The following is a 15,598-nucleotide window of genomic DNA, read 5'->3' on the forward strand; positions in this document are numbered from 1 at the left end:
ACCTAAATGGGTGAAGATAATGCAATTTTGACAAGATTGAAAATATTGTTGAATGTAATTCAGAATCGAAATTCTGACCGAAGGGACAAGCAATGAAAATAATATTAGAGCAAAATTCGCGTGATTTTACTCGTTTTCTGAACCGCTTTCGACTACAGATCTTTGATTAGATGATGATGTGCGTGTTATTGAAGATTCATTCTTTCGAAGCCAAGGTTTTATGCCATCAATCTTTCGAGTACGGAGAACGGTATTTACATGCAATTTTATTTTCTAACAACTATAGCCGATATTCTATGTAGATATTTACTAAAAAATCATTTTCGAGTACAGTAATTCTCTTCTAATTTATTATTCCGTTCGGCGCCTTACGAATTATAGAAAAACAATTTATTTATTTAACAAAAGAATCCACTTTAATATATTCGATACAATACAAACAATATGTATTTTAAGTACTATGAAATTAAACTTAGGTCATCTGAAGAAAAACATAATACACAAATAAAAAAAAATTACATAAGCATATATAATCAGAAGCACAGCTTTTGTAATATAATTTATAACCTCGCTGTCATTTTATTGGTATGACAGTCACCATTATTCATTTTAATATATATATATATTTAAAAAAAGTGGTACAAAGTCTATTTTATCTCTAAAGTAATTGAGACTAATCATTCAAACAATGAATGTCATTGTCATTAGGTTAAAGTTTTTTCACCTTTTCTCTCGTTTCAAACTAACATCAGTATCTGCTGTCGACTGTTTAAAGATTTGTCAACAGGCAAACGTGAGGAAACGTAAATCATTTATTATGCTAGACGCGCACGGTTGCGGCGTGGCACATTACCTTGACGAACCACGGGTGAGATACTAATGCATTGGTAATGACTTCGGAACAATAAACTCACGCTATATCACCCGAATTTAGTAGACGACGTTTCGGTGTTGCCGGTGACTACATCCTTCACCCTAAACACAATTAAGGAGCATCTTCTCTTGACCTTGCACGCGACAGTATTCACCCCGTTTTATTTTCGCGCTAAAGAACTGAAGGCGGCAAATTATCTAGCTTCTAAACTTAATAGCACCATCTTTTGTTTATCGTCTCTTCGTACTCTCAAAACACCCCTTAAGGGGTGGGCGTGACGAAATTTGCTGAATAGAACTCTCATGAGTGCCCCTCCTACCGTATCCTCGGGGACCTTATTTTCTTAACTTCGATGAGGTGTGGTTTCTAGTAATGCTTCCTAAGCAATGCTTATAGAGTAAAGGGGGACAAAGAAGCAGTAGAAGGAAGGAGAGAGGGAGAAAAAAAAAATGTTTTTAAGGATTAGCAATTTATGTGCATCAGCATTCATAATTTCGGTTTTGAAATTCGAGTAGATAATTGAGGAAGGAACTTTGAACCGGGACCATGAAAAGTGTGTGTGAAATTGTTCCCATGACTACACTTTACTTCTTTTTTTCGTGTCACGTACCGTTACCATAGCAACACTGCTAAAAAACATTGGTCCCATTTTTTTCTCGTCAAAATCACAAATTTCGCAATTTTCAAACCAATTTATCAGTCGAAAATTTAAAAAAAGAGAGAGAGTTTTATATAAGTTGATTTCACACAGTAAGAGATTTTTCTATAATTAAAATACTAGAAAATTTCATACATTATAATATATAGACTTGTGTAGTGAGTAATAAATGTCACGAAATCATAATTAAAATTTGAGATGTTATATTTAATAACTTATTTAATAAACATTGTTTAAATAGCCTATAAATATTTTAATAATTATTTTAAACATGTATAGTATTTAATTAAAAATAAATTAGGACAATTAAAGTTTATCACATCATGATTAAATGAGTGGTATTCTGTACATTGCTGTTAATCTAATTTGAACTAATTCCAACTATTCATACAAACTTAGAAGAATTATAATAGTAAATTTATAATTTAAATTTACCGATTTTCTCCTTTTAGCAGTAAAATTTATTTATAGAAAGTTTCTATTTTAAAGAATTTCTAAACATTTTTCATATAATTACAGATCACAATAAGTTACAAATTTACAGACATTTATATTTAATTTAAATATAAAACTAATACAAAATATTTTACGAATTGTGCTTTAAATATCGATAAAATATGAACGAAATCTTGATCAAGATGATACATTGGTGTTGATACATTTACGTTGTAATATTGCTTGTATTAAGTTAGAAAAATGTACTGTACAGTACCTGTACATACAGTACAATTAATTAATTGTATTTATTGAAATAAGTAATAACATTTATTTTCTAAAACAATTATATAAATTTTTAATAATTAAAAAATAAAAATATTTAGAAATGATCTTTAAAAGTTTAATATGGCATCTAAAATGTCTTTCTAGTTAATATTTATTATAGGAAAAAACCGTAGATTTTAATCTAGAAATAGATTTTAAACTCTTCACGATAGAATTTTAAAATTTTTGTGTACGTAAGTATAGAAAATTGGCAAAAAAAAAAAAAAAAAAACTTCTGTTTTAATATTACTACGGAAGCCTCAGAACAATTATCAGTCGTTGAAATTATCGAAATTCTTACAGAAACGAGAATTTATACTTAAAATATTTTATTTTTGACCTTTCAAAGTCTACAATTTTTATCATACAATTCATGCAAATCATGATTTCTGCACGACGTTGCTTTCAAAAGAGTAATTTTAAATGCTTATTTCAGCGTGCAATTGTTTTCAATGTTGTCCTTGTCTGTTATCAAATAAACAAACAATCTTTCCTTTATAGCATATAAAAATCTTTCCTTATTTTCAGGACATGTAACCTTTTTAAACAATGATATCTTCGAATTCGAAGGATAAGCTGAAGTATTTTGTTACATCATTTTTCGATTCTTAATTACAATTAACGTAATAGACTTTGTCTAATTTTTTTCTTTTATTCTGTTCTATAATTTTCTAATTATCCTTACCGAGAGGAAATTATATAATTTGAAATATAGAAGCTCGTAATAAAATGTAAATCATTTAGACTTAATCAAATTACTTTTAATTATTATTCTATACTCGATAAATCTTATACTGTATTTTGTTCAGAATATTTTAAGATTAAATTGATGTTAATTGTAAGAAATTAAAATTAATTTAATTTATCTTATTTACTTAATTTTATTTCTTTTTTTTTTTATAAATAAAGTACGCAGATAACATAAACTGAATCTCTTTTGTTAAAGAATTTTAATTCTGTATTCTTGCATATGAAAAAATATCTCGAGAAACAATTCAAAAGGAAGCAATTTCTTCAATCAAGTAATAGTTTGGATTATTAGAGGCGATGCACTGAAGTAGGAAATAAGGTAAAGTGGAAGAAACTCTCAGCACCTCATAACCTTCGCATCTGATCATATTCAGTGGAAGTTGCGTGCTTAACTAAAAGAGCTTTGCTGCTTGTATGTAACACAACAGCTGTGCTAGGGGCACGCCATATGTTCCTCGCAGATCTAATATTTATTCTAAAGTGTAAAATTATGAAGGTACATAGCCTTCTTTAAATAAAATTCCGTGCAGAGACGAAAGAAAATTTGAATGAATCAAATATAGATGCAAATTTACTGGAAATGATTATAATTTGCAAAATTTAAAAAAGGTTGTGCAAAAAGAAAAAGGAATCGAAATTTCCAGTTATAAAAAGAAAGATCTCCTGTTTTACATTTGAATTTTATATATTAGTTTATTTCTTATCTAACTTGAAAGAAAATTATTTAAGATATTGCAAAACCTCCGATGCCAATTGATAAATAAGTTGGAACTTAAAATCTAAATAAGATACGCGAAAAATTATTGGCCTAATCTAATATTTTACAACGGTAGATGTTCAAATTTTCGATTATTTTTCTGGATGAAGAGCATCGGTGAATCGTATGCACCACACAAACCTCTCTAGAACCGAATTTGTTGTCAGATACCCTGACAAATTCGGATCTACAGGGTAGATGTAGAGCACGACCCTTGAAGTTATTTGTATATCTTTCAAAATTATGAAAAAAAAAAAAAAACAATATCTTACTTTAAAAGCTAAAACCTTTCTTCTTCCGAATAAGAGGAGGAAAAAAGGAATAAAAGTTTGATACGGTTGCCAGAAACAACTCGAAAAAGCAGACTTGCATAGGTTTACCATCAAAACATACGAGCTTCACTGGTCTTGAGAGAAGGTGAAGACAAAAAACGATGTAAGAAACTTATCTTAAAGGGAAAGAAAGGAGATAAAATGAATTTCTTTTCAACTTCTTGAAACTGAAGCATCATTAATCTAGTTAGGTTCGGACCCCGTTACACTCGAAAGGCTACGAATTCAAGATTCAAGAAAGAAGACTGACAGAAATTCTCCGGAACCGGAAAATAAATAAAAACAATCCGGAAAGAGTGTCAGCCAAGCAGAGACGCCAACTACTTTTGGAATATTTCCAGAAGTTTCGAGTCAAAAGAAAATTTTGTAATATTAGATTGCTTCTTGGCGTTTGATGACAACACAAGACTCAGCATAACTAAATACAGTAGTTACATTTAAACCGAACTTGTCTGCAGAATATTATACGTCAACGATTAGATTATTAATATAAAAATTCTACTTTTAAAAATCATAATTGATGAAGATAACATAAATTAATAGCAAACTATAATGAGCTTACCTTCAAAGAATTATATGTGAAATCCATTTTCATCCATCATTCTTTCAATATGGACAGTTGAATTATAAAAGATTATTATATTTTTTTTTAATACAATTTACTTTTGTTTCCTCTTGATAGCATTTTTAAATTTGTTCCAATATATTTAAGCTTCACTTAAATTGAATAACGTACCATTTATTAACAACTTTTAAATAATGATTTTATTACCTAATGAAACATTATCGTGTGAGCACCAACCTGATAGGAGATATAAAATTATATTTAATTATAAACTTAAGTGTAACTCTTTTTTTATACCGATTCTTAAGATTTAAAACTCTTTTTTTTAAATAGTCTATGGTGTTACTTACAAATTTACATGTATGGATGCTCTAGTAATCATGCATGCTACAAAATGATTAATCAACTCACTTATAGATCTAGATCTACAAAGTGAAATATGTAGTTCTTACATCAATTATTTTGTTTGTTAGATTAAAAAATTTTTAAATCATAAAATTATAATTTAAAAAGTTTTAATATTCCTACATATTTCCAATTGGAATTTTTAAAAATTAATTTTGACTGTAACGCTAATAATGGAGCATCTAAAAATAATTTACAGCTCAGCACTTAAAATTTGCATAATGTCTTAATTAAGTATTGTTTTACCATTAAAAAAATGATTAAACCAATTGGTAAATAGAATAATTTTCTCTTTTTTAATGTTGTGAACAATCAATTATTCATTTGTACACCTTTTTTATTCTTTTTCTTTTAATGTTGTAATTCAGAAAGACTGCAGAATTTTCATAGCGACTAATGATGCCAGTTTTGATTGTATAAATAGAAATAATCACCTATTAGGGAAATCAAAACCCAACTGACGACTATACAAGAAAAACATAGCCATATAAGTATAAACAAAAATTATGAGTGGGTGTTTAGGGATATTAAATCGAAAAACGTCTTCAGAAGACAATGGGATAATTAAAATTTATAAAAATTATGTGTGTGTGTGTGATTATACAGCCTATATATATGTATTTTAAAAACTTTATTTTAATTTAATATAATTCGAAATCGGTTTTTCCTCATTTCTTGCTATTTAAAGAGTTTATTTTAAGCGTTAAAAACTTTTTTTAATACCTTAAATATTTAAAAATAAATACTAAACCTATCATTGAGATAAAATTTACTTTCCAGAAATTTCAACAAAACTATTCGAACTAATTTTATTGATATAAAAAAAATTTTTTTGTTGTTAATAGCATTAAAATTTACTACCGTGATGAACTTTAATGTTTCCGTTGTTTATTGTATGCCCTATTAACCGTCTATAATGAAAGGAAGAAAAGTTTCCAGCTTATCCAGAGGCCTATAGCAGTTGATTGTTCATCTCAACCTACCTAACCGGATCGACCGGAAATAAAAATGCATCAACGGAAATGAGTAACTCTTCAGTGAGAAAGAAGCAAGTAGATCCACAAAGCTAGAGATTCGTATAATATAAATACCTTTAAGGTAAGAAAAAAAATGAAAAAACTTCTTAATTACATTAGTTATATATAACTTTATGAAAGATAAAATGAGTAAATTAATTATATTATTTTTCCCTAATTTTTATTTCTAATTTTCAGCTTAAACTTTTCCCATTTCTCATAAAAATTAATTTTTTTTTCAATAATAATATAGCTCATTTTTAAACTAGACCTAACTTTATTGACCAACTTCAATAATAAACTCGTTATATAGGTCTATGCATTTAAAACTGCACACCTTAAAAACTAGAAAGGGGCTAAACAAACAGATGTTAACCTCCTTAATATTTGAATATCATATTTAGACGCATTTTTCGGATATTTTTCCACTTTTTCGTGTATGTTTAACGTAAAAAAACTCTTCGGATTATTCCAAAAACATTATTAAAAAAATACAATAATTTATGCAGGTGTATCTCGTTAATATCTAAACCTGTAGAATTATTTATAATTAATTATTTTAGACACTAATTTTGCGTGATTAAATATATATATAGGCCTATATTAAAAAAAATTCCTGACAAAACACTACGAAAAGAACCATTCACGCAACAGTCTACTATATAAAAGGAGGCATCATTTTTATATTTAATTGCTATGTAATCTAATTAGTATCTCTATACTTTCATCAAAAAATGTCATATTTATAAATCATGAAAAATAGTTTTTGAATAATTAAAGAAAACTTTCGAAATGTACAAAAGCTTACTTATTTTTTTTATATATACATATAACTAAGTTAATATGGGCTCAGATGTTTTTGACATTTTCACGCACATCTGGTTTCCAGATATGTCTTTGCAGCATAACAATAATAAAGAAAATCTATTTTGAGTTATGGAAAAAAAAAAGGAATAATTTTTGTACATAACCTATGCTTATTTTGTTTTACGAAAGTTATAAAAGAGTTTTCGTTTTGTATTAAATCGATTTACAATTTTTACACAAGAAAACAATAGGCATATAGCCTATATATATACATTATTCCATCCTTCAAGCATGAAAATTCCAATTAAACTCGGAGTTGCAGCAAAATTTTATTAGAATTATGAAAAAAATAATAATAGTTGAAAATTTTTAAGTTTATGGAGCCTAAATATCGTTTGATTTTAATTGTATTTTAATCAAAATTCATTTGTATATTCGGTATTTCTTTTAACTAATAGCAGATTTCTATTGTGAGTAATTAAGCTGCAATAATAGGCTATAGGCGCTATTATCAAGTGGCTTGCAACTTTTATTAATTACTAAATATTTAACGAAATGTATTTTCAGTTTGCTTTAATTGGTTGATAATAACTGAAAGTTTTTAAAATATGATTTACAAAATAATTATTATAGTAATTTCACTCCTAACATTTAACTGGAGCTTCTACAAGTTTAATTTATTCATATTTTTATACACAATTTTAAATAATTATCTTTTATAGTTAGAATAAGTTATATAGATCTATTTAATTGAGATAAATTCATCCTTATATCAGAATTAAGTCTTAGGCCAATACAAAGTTTAGGCCTGCTATAACTTTCCTAATAAAATATTCAATAAATGATTTTTTGATACGAAAAATCTAACGAAATGTATTATTAATAATGCTATAGATAACAAAATACTATAAAAAAAATTTTTAAAAAAACGTTGAAAACAGAAGCAATATAAAACAGATAGCATGAAGGTTGGCCTGTATTGCGATCTATCTTCAGCATTGAGTAAGTTTCCGGGCTTTCAACAAAGAAATTTTGAATTTCCATTAAAACTGATCGTGAAAAATTACTCGGAACTTCAGATAATTTTTTATCTCGATATAAAAATAGCCCTATAGTATAGTAGTAACAAGTATTAAGTTTGATTGATATAGCTATAAAAATGTTTTCGGTGGATCTGTTGGACATATAGCACGAATGATTCCACAATCCCGAAGCAGAACTTTTGTAGTTCGCGCTGTAAATATAATAAATAAATAAATGAATAAACGATTAGTGCGATATAATCGGTAGTACTAATTAAGTAAATTGTTAAGATCGACCTACCTTGAAACTAATGCTTGAAATTTTGCTTAGACTATTAACAAGAAAGTTAATCTATATTGCACGGTCTGCTGATCGCTTTCAGTCGCTATAGCACTTTTGGGACATTATCCTCGCATGCCTGATCTCATTATGCTTATAACTGGCTCTCGGTGACAACGCATAAACCCTCACGTAGGGGGGCTAAATGACTTTAATCAAATTTATATTATATCTACACATAATGCCTGCGACTTAACTGTGAGCTTAGAGTGTCGACATGGTTTTCTCTTTAATAGGGCCTATTAATTTACATTCCTTTTGATATCAAATTAAAAATACGTTATATTATTCAGATGTTATCTACAGGATACTAAGAAATCTATTTTATAAATGCTTCTCCAAAGGATTCTTTTCTTTAGAGAATTTCGACATCTCTTTTGTAATATTTTGTATGTTTTTACTTGCAAAATGAAAATTAAATAATATAAAAATATAAATGAACATTTAATATAATAAAGTCTTTTAACATAAAGTTTCTATAAGTTCTGAGATGAATTTCGTAACTTTAAAGTTACTTTGAGTCTACGAATTAAATTTCTTTCAGGCGAAAGATTGTTTAAGGTTTGTACAGTACGTGATAAACAGTTCAACCTGCAGATTATCTATAGAAATTTAAATTTAAAAAGGTTATTTAACATTAGTTTTATTGCATTGGATGAAAATATTTAAGTTTTTCTTTTGTCTTTAAATACCGAATACGGAAAGAAAGTAAGAAATTTGAATTATTAAATAAATTTCTAACATAGCCTACATGTTAATTTAAAAATGAATTTATAACTTAGTTGTTTTTAAAGTAAGCCTGTACGACGTTACTGAAACGAGAAGAAAATTTGGGAAATTTTTATCTAAATTGAAGGTAAAACGATTTACCACGTTCAAGAATACCCCACTTTAATGAGGTTTTTATAACCCCTCCCAAAGATGAAAAGGCCCTTTTTCATAATAATATCATATATTAATTCTTAATTATTTTAGTAATTATTATTATATTAGGTCCTAAATGCTCATCAATCATCCTAAATAATCTACCCATCAAAGTATCGAGAGTTTACCTTAAACACGGAACGAGACATCTTAAATCCTTAACATTTTGGACAGGTATGGTATAACTGAAGCTGATGAATTAAATTATGCAAATTATGTTACTTATCTGTGAAATAAATCAAAGAATTGTATTTTATCGGAAAAAGTTAAATATAAAGAAACCAGAAGAGAATACAACGTAAGCAAACGAGAAAGATTATCGATTTCTTTCGATCCAATTGGATGAATATCCGTGATAAAAATGGTCCATCGGATCTAAATTTCATAGTTTTAACGCAGTTTAATTTTCGCTTCCAGTTGCAACCATTCAGATGGTAAAAAAGATATCTTCTGGATTGTCAAACTCATCACGTATTTTCAAACCGGAGTGTAATCCGATCCCGACATTACCGACAAAGCATTTTCAGAATCTCTTTTGTTCTTAGTCTAAAACCGAATTTTATCTCAAAAATGGAGACACGAACGATACAAAAACGAACGTGAAGTACCTGGAAGGGACTTCAAGATGCGCCTGCAAAAATTCCAATCTAGTAACGAGCCAGGGGTGTTAAAGAAGAGCCGATATTCAGTTAGCACGAAGAAGAAGTTTTTTGTTTGAAGAACGACTAGACTCGAAGCGAGCGGGGGTCTAAAAGACGTTGTCCGCCATTCGTTTGGGTACAGAGTACGCGGCTGCGCCCCCTGCAAAGTCTAATTTATGAAGCGGTTACATATTGCTTGTCACTTAAGTCGTAAAGAGAAGAGGTTAACGACTAGAAAACAAACGGCGTTTTGTGTTACGGTAACCCGCCACATAATGGCAGAAAGGTCGCCGAGGTGGCGAAAGGTTGGCGATCAGTTAAATAAATGACCGAAGAGACGATTTGTCTGGACGCTGTGTTCTCGCCCTCTCTTTGCTAGAACGGGGAAAATGTTGCGCCGACCACCATGCGCCAAGTAACGGAAAACTTAAGCGTTTTGGTGGCACGTGCCACATAAAAAAAAGGGGGAAAAAAGGGAAGAACCACGAGAACTTTATTAATCTCTAAAGTAGTCAGTGCATAATGAAGACATCTGCTATTTCTTACAGATTAGCGTTTATAAATTAGACTCGACCAAATCGTAGCGGCCTACTTTACATCGACACTAGTCCTGGAATTAATTTATGCACGCATTGCTTACTCTGCCCGACATGCCACAATTTAATCATCGTCGCTTCAGTTTGGGTAAAGCATAATCTTATCTAATTTAAATTTGAGCACAATTGTATTACGAATTGGATTATGTCCAACTATTCTCAACACATTTTAAATAGTTACGCCTATTTTTGAACCTTCCAAGTAACGAACTTTTACGTCCGTTACAGTTTACAGCTTTGGAGGAATTTTTTCTGTTTTTTTTCTTATGTGTTCGTTTCATAAGTAGGTCGAGTTTTCTCTCATCTGGTAATATTGTGTCCTCTCTCATCGGTCGTGGCTCCAATTTAAAAATTCTTTCTTTATTATTATTGAACGAGGGCCAGACGGACGGGGAGGCGGAGGATGATCGACACACCCTGTTTAGCACCCCGGTTGTACCTCGCAGAAGGACCGTAGAAAGTACCAAATGCTCACGCTAACGTCACTTGAATTGTGAACGTGGATAGACCTATAGCCTATATCCATGTTAGTGTGGTTAAGTATGCGAGGGTGTGGTCTGTTTCTGCACACGAAGACCAACACTATTCGTGCACCGACGGCAGTTTAATGATCGCATCGAGTTACGTAAATTATCTGCCACTTGAAATTGCGAAAGGTTTTATTAAATAACTATGAAATTTAGTTTTATTAATGTTATTTGACCTTTTCTTTCTAAATAACAAACTTAACATCGTTTGACCTACACTTCATGCTTCATTAGTGTGGTACTTGATTAAGTCGGACTTAACATAATACAAACGAGCGTTAGAATTATATCAAAAATGCAAATTGTATACCATTTGGAATAGCAACATGAACGTTTTCAATACAGGCCTATATAATTTATGCTGGAAAATAATCAAACTTTCGTCTATGTTTCGTTAAAACAGTACTCATATAACAACAGTACAACAGCGAAATTTTATTATTAGTTCAAAGAAAAATTCCCTATAGAATATGAAAAAACATATGTTTTAGCATTCATATCAAAAGTAGGCCTATTATAACTCAACTTAATACCATTTGTAGCGATCGCATCATACATAATTCGCTTCATAGATTTGTCATAGTTGAATGAATACGCACAACTTCGTGTGACAAATCCTCAAAAATTCTGATTACAATAGAACATAAATATGTTGTACTGTACAGCAGACATTACAAAGAATCCATTTTATCAAATAACTCGAATTGTTTTTGATGCGCTTTACGTAAGTCATGACAGCTACTATATATCGAGAAAAGCCACAAATCTGATCAAGATTAAGTTCTGTAAGCTCAAGAATAATGAAGATATCAGATGTTTAACAGCCTGATACAATTTGTTGTTCAGTATAGAACAAATATAGAACTGCCGTAAGTGAACATCAGAAACACGCTAGTGAGTATTAAGACAACCATGACTAACGTATCAACAGTCACAGGAAGTTGGTACTAAAATCCGAACAATTGAAAAAGATCTAGCGCAATTACCTGTCAAAATGTTTCTAGTGATAGTCGCCAACTGTAAGTTTATGTATTTCGGTAGCATGAACACATGACAACTAACAGCTGTTATTGCGACAAGTCATGCAGTGTAATCGTATCGTGTAAAAGATAGACGAGTGTCAGTTGAAGTGAATCAATTAAAACCTCACAAAAGATAACATTAACAACTAAACAACATTTGTAAATATCAGCGATACTAAAATAAAAAAATACAGCATACCGTTTAAATACAATCAGTGGTAGAAGTTTAAATTTATACCCCTACACCTTACAATGTACATTTTTCTAAGAATATCTACTCGACTAGAAACACGTCGAATCTATAAACAAAATTAACTATTCCGACAAGCTCGAATTTTAACAATGATGCTTCGATACAATTGCAAAAACCCGAATAGAAACGCACAAACATCGCAAAAATTTATGGTATTTCAGCCACGAAAGCCGATAAGTCTTGGCAAATTACGATTTAACATCGACTAAAATTCGCAGTTTTACTTGTTAAAAAAAAATTCGTTCTCGCATTACTTAAACACGATTCGTTGTTGGCACAAGCGGTGACAGATTCCCAAGTCCGATCAACGAAGGAGTGCCACCAAACAACGAAAGAGCGAAGGGAAACAAAAGAGGAATAAAAGGAAGCCAAAGTCGTAAGATATGCAGGCAAAAGATTGGCAGCCGAATTATCGGGCGAGCCGACAAGGAAGCCCGTTGCCGTACAGACAGCAGCAGGCACGTTCATAATACATTGCAGGTCACCCGTTGAGTGTCGCGCGGCACGCGTTGCCAAGTGTTAAGGACGAAATAAATCTTTCGGCGGTGGCCGCACTACCGAGCTAGCTACCCGGGGACTTGCGGCGGAGGCCGTTTTACGAGGTACCAACGTTATTTATATCCCAACTGCTGGCTTTACGCCGCAACCATTACTTCGGTCCGGTCCTAAATCGTTTATGTTCTCCCTCTTCTTTCTATCCCCCTTCTCTCTCTCTTTCTCTCTTTCTCTCTTGCTCCCGACAATTACCTCGATAGCGGAGGGTGAAGAGTTATCAATTAATCGTTGAGTTATATTCACGTCCTTCACTAAGTATATCCAATACGAGAAGGAAAGATTTCGTAGCCAAGAAAACGCGAATAATGATGTATAGTGGTGTAACTTGTTATCTCGCCGATGCTGGACAACATCGCTTGATAAACGAATAAAAATGCGATTCGTTCCACAATATCTGGACGTATATCATACTATACGTCCCATTCATTATTTGGAGCAAATATTTCTTCGGTGTGTTGCTATTTATAAGCGTTTAACGAAGGAAAAACCTACTCGTGTGTCCGTTACGCCACGTTTACGTAAACGGGAGCGTATCTATTAAGGTGAGATTTCGAACTGAAAACGATCTACCGTACTACGTTTCAATTAAGGGGGTTCGAATGGTTTAAACTCTTAAAATTACATCAAATTTTTATTCTAACCCAACATGTGTCCCTGACAGGGTTATTAATAGCCGGTAAAACAATCTAAGGTACTTATATATCGGGCCGAACTATCGTTTCCATTTACAATAAGTAGTCGTAGTCGTTCGATTTTTGCCGTTTCCATCAAGAGAAATAGTAGTATTAGTAGTAATAATACCGTCAGAGTATATTGACTCGGTTCCGAGACAAGTTATCTTTATTATTGGTAGAATAATCGTTTCATAAAAGCAGTAAAGCCGGGTATTAAAGGTAAGTTTGCGGCATTTTCCAACCCATGGATTAATATTAAGAAACGGATAAGGAAATTTAGGCGCGCTGCTGGGCAATATCGGAGAAGGGATGCTAGCACAAGTTAAGAGTATTAACTTTTAGGCAACTGCGAGGGATATATATATATATAAAAAAGGTGAGTTTAGACTAGGGCTGAAACACAGTGTATCTAGCTGTCCGCCTGTGTGCCTAGGACGAGATAAGGAAACAATGGCTCAGAGAAAGATGTCTTTTGTTCGTCGAAGAAATCAATGAGACCTCCGACCGACCGATGTCTTATCGTCTCTTCGCCCGGGAGCTTTTGGCTTTGTCTGCGGCCCAGCCTCTGGGGAACAAGCGGTCTCATCTCTTTCCACGCTTCGGCAATACAGAAACGCAATGTGCCGTCAAACGGAGCCAGTAAACCCCGTTTCTGACGCTAATTGGTGCACAAAAATCCTTTTCCGATGCCCAAAACACCATAAACTAGAGATGTGGACTGTAAACAGGGCGATACCCACATTACAATAATCAGATGACGTTTTGTGCTCCGTAAACGAATCCCGGCGTTCGTCACATAAACGAATGCTCCTAAATTTTATTTATATTTCATTGCCCCCTCTTTTTTTTTGTTTTTTTTTTTGCAAATCGAATAGTGGTTGGAGTAATTATTTTTCTATTTAATTTTCGCTATTAAACAAATGAAGTTCATTACTGCGCAAGTAATTACCAGATCTAGCTTATTATTCCTTTCTGTTTACTGATCGGGATGGCAACGATCATTCTTAAACCACTTCTAAACGTAGAAAATACGCAGAGTTATAGCTTTAAGCTCGAGAAAATATTTATGTATTTTCTGAAAAAATAAAAATTTTATAAATCTAAGTTGTGTTTTATATTTAATCCATAATTCCTACAGTTGTATTCGGTTAAAAGTGCTGAAAATTTAAGCCATTTTTACTATCATCTGTAATATTAGGCCTAACTTTCTAAGCTAAAATGCTAGAAATGCGTTTATTTATTTAAAACGTTAAATGTATATATATAAAAACTGAAGGCTTACAGTATAGAAATATATTATCTATTTGTCAAGAAGCGGCAAGAAATATGTAAATTATATAATTAAAATCATATATTTTGATAACCAAACGCAGTGATTAATGACGTTTAATAAATTACAATGCTAATAAACCGTTGGCAAATTTCTTATTTCCAACATGTTACAACAACTAAATATACCTGTAGGCCTATAAACTTTCATGCGCAGACATATATATTTTTTTCCTTTCTTTCTTTCTTTCCTTCTACAACCGCTTATTCCCTAGCTAAACTTTTATATACAAAAACATTTTTATTTTACCTCGGTTCGCTTGAAATCCCTGAACGTAGGCCTAAAACCGTTTCGATAAAAATAACTAAAAAGTAACGAGCGGTTATCATATAAAACCCGTTATTCGTTTTAAGATCCTATATACACGTCAAGCAGTCGAGGGTCAGATATGATCTGGCCGTTCCGACCGACTTGCCACATGAACGCGACATAGGCTCCACCTCGTAAACCTACCTCGTCCTATCCGGCACATCTGGGGATGGGCTAGAATGACGTCACAGAAGTGGATCGAGATGGACGCTTGCGCTGATGCTGGATGAGAGGCGTATCCCCGAGGGAAGAACAGTATGAGCCTTTTGACGCAGGTGTGGCTAGCAAATCTGGCGCGATGTTTCATTGGGTGCAAAACTATGACCTTTCTGACCCTATTTCGTTTTTCAAAAAAATTTTTGTTTCACTTTACATAGATATATAAAAAAATAATGCGCAAAATGAGGTAATTTTTTTCGATTTTTTTTCATTGCGTATCTATTAATTTGATTAATTTTATCTCGAATGTATTCTCATAA

At 31.6% G+C, this 15,598-nt stretch overlaps 1 long non-coding RNA gene across 2 annotated transcripts in view; it reads left to right on the forward strand.

Annotated features, from left to right (window-relative positions):
• The window catches only part of LOC136969999 (uncharacterized), a 37,563-nt gene that overhangs the window by 10,799 nt on the left and 11,166 nt on the right, over nucleotides 1-15,598 (forward strand). For both annotated transcript variants that reach the window (XR_010879912.1, XR_010879913.1), the window contains exon 2: nucleotides 6,027-6,201. This is a non-coding gene — a long non-coding RNA (uncharacterized lncRNA). The remainder of the gene's footprint in view (nucleotides 1-6,026; nucleotides 6,202-15,598) is intronic.

The sequence above is a fragment of the Centruroides vittatus genome, unplaced genomic scaffold (genome assembly GCF_030686945.1).
Source record: "Centruroides vittatus isolate TY-2023 unplaced genomic scaffold, ASM3068694v2 contig_1863, whole genome shotgun sequence".
Classification (NCBI taxonomy): Eukaryota; Metazoa; Arthropoda; class Arachnida; order Scorpiones; family Buthidae; genus Centruroides; species Centruroides vittatus.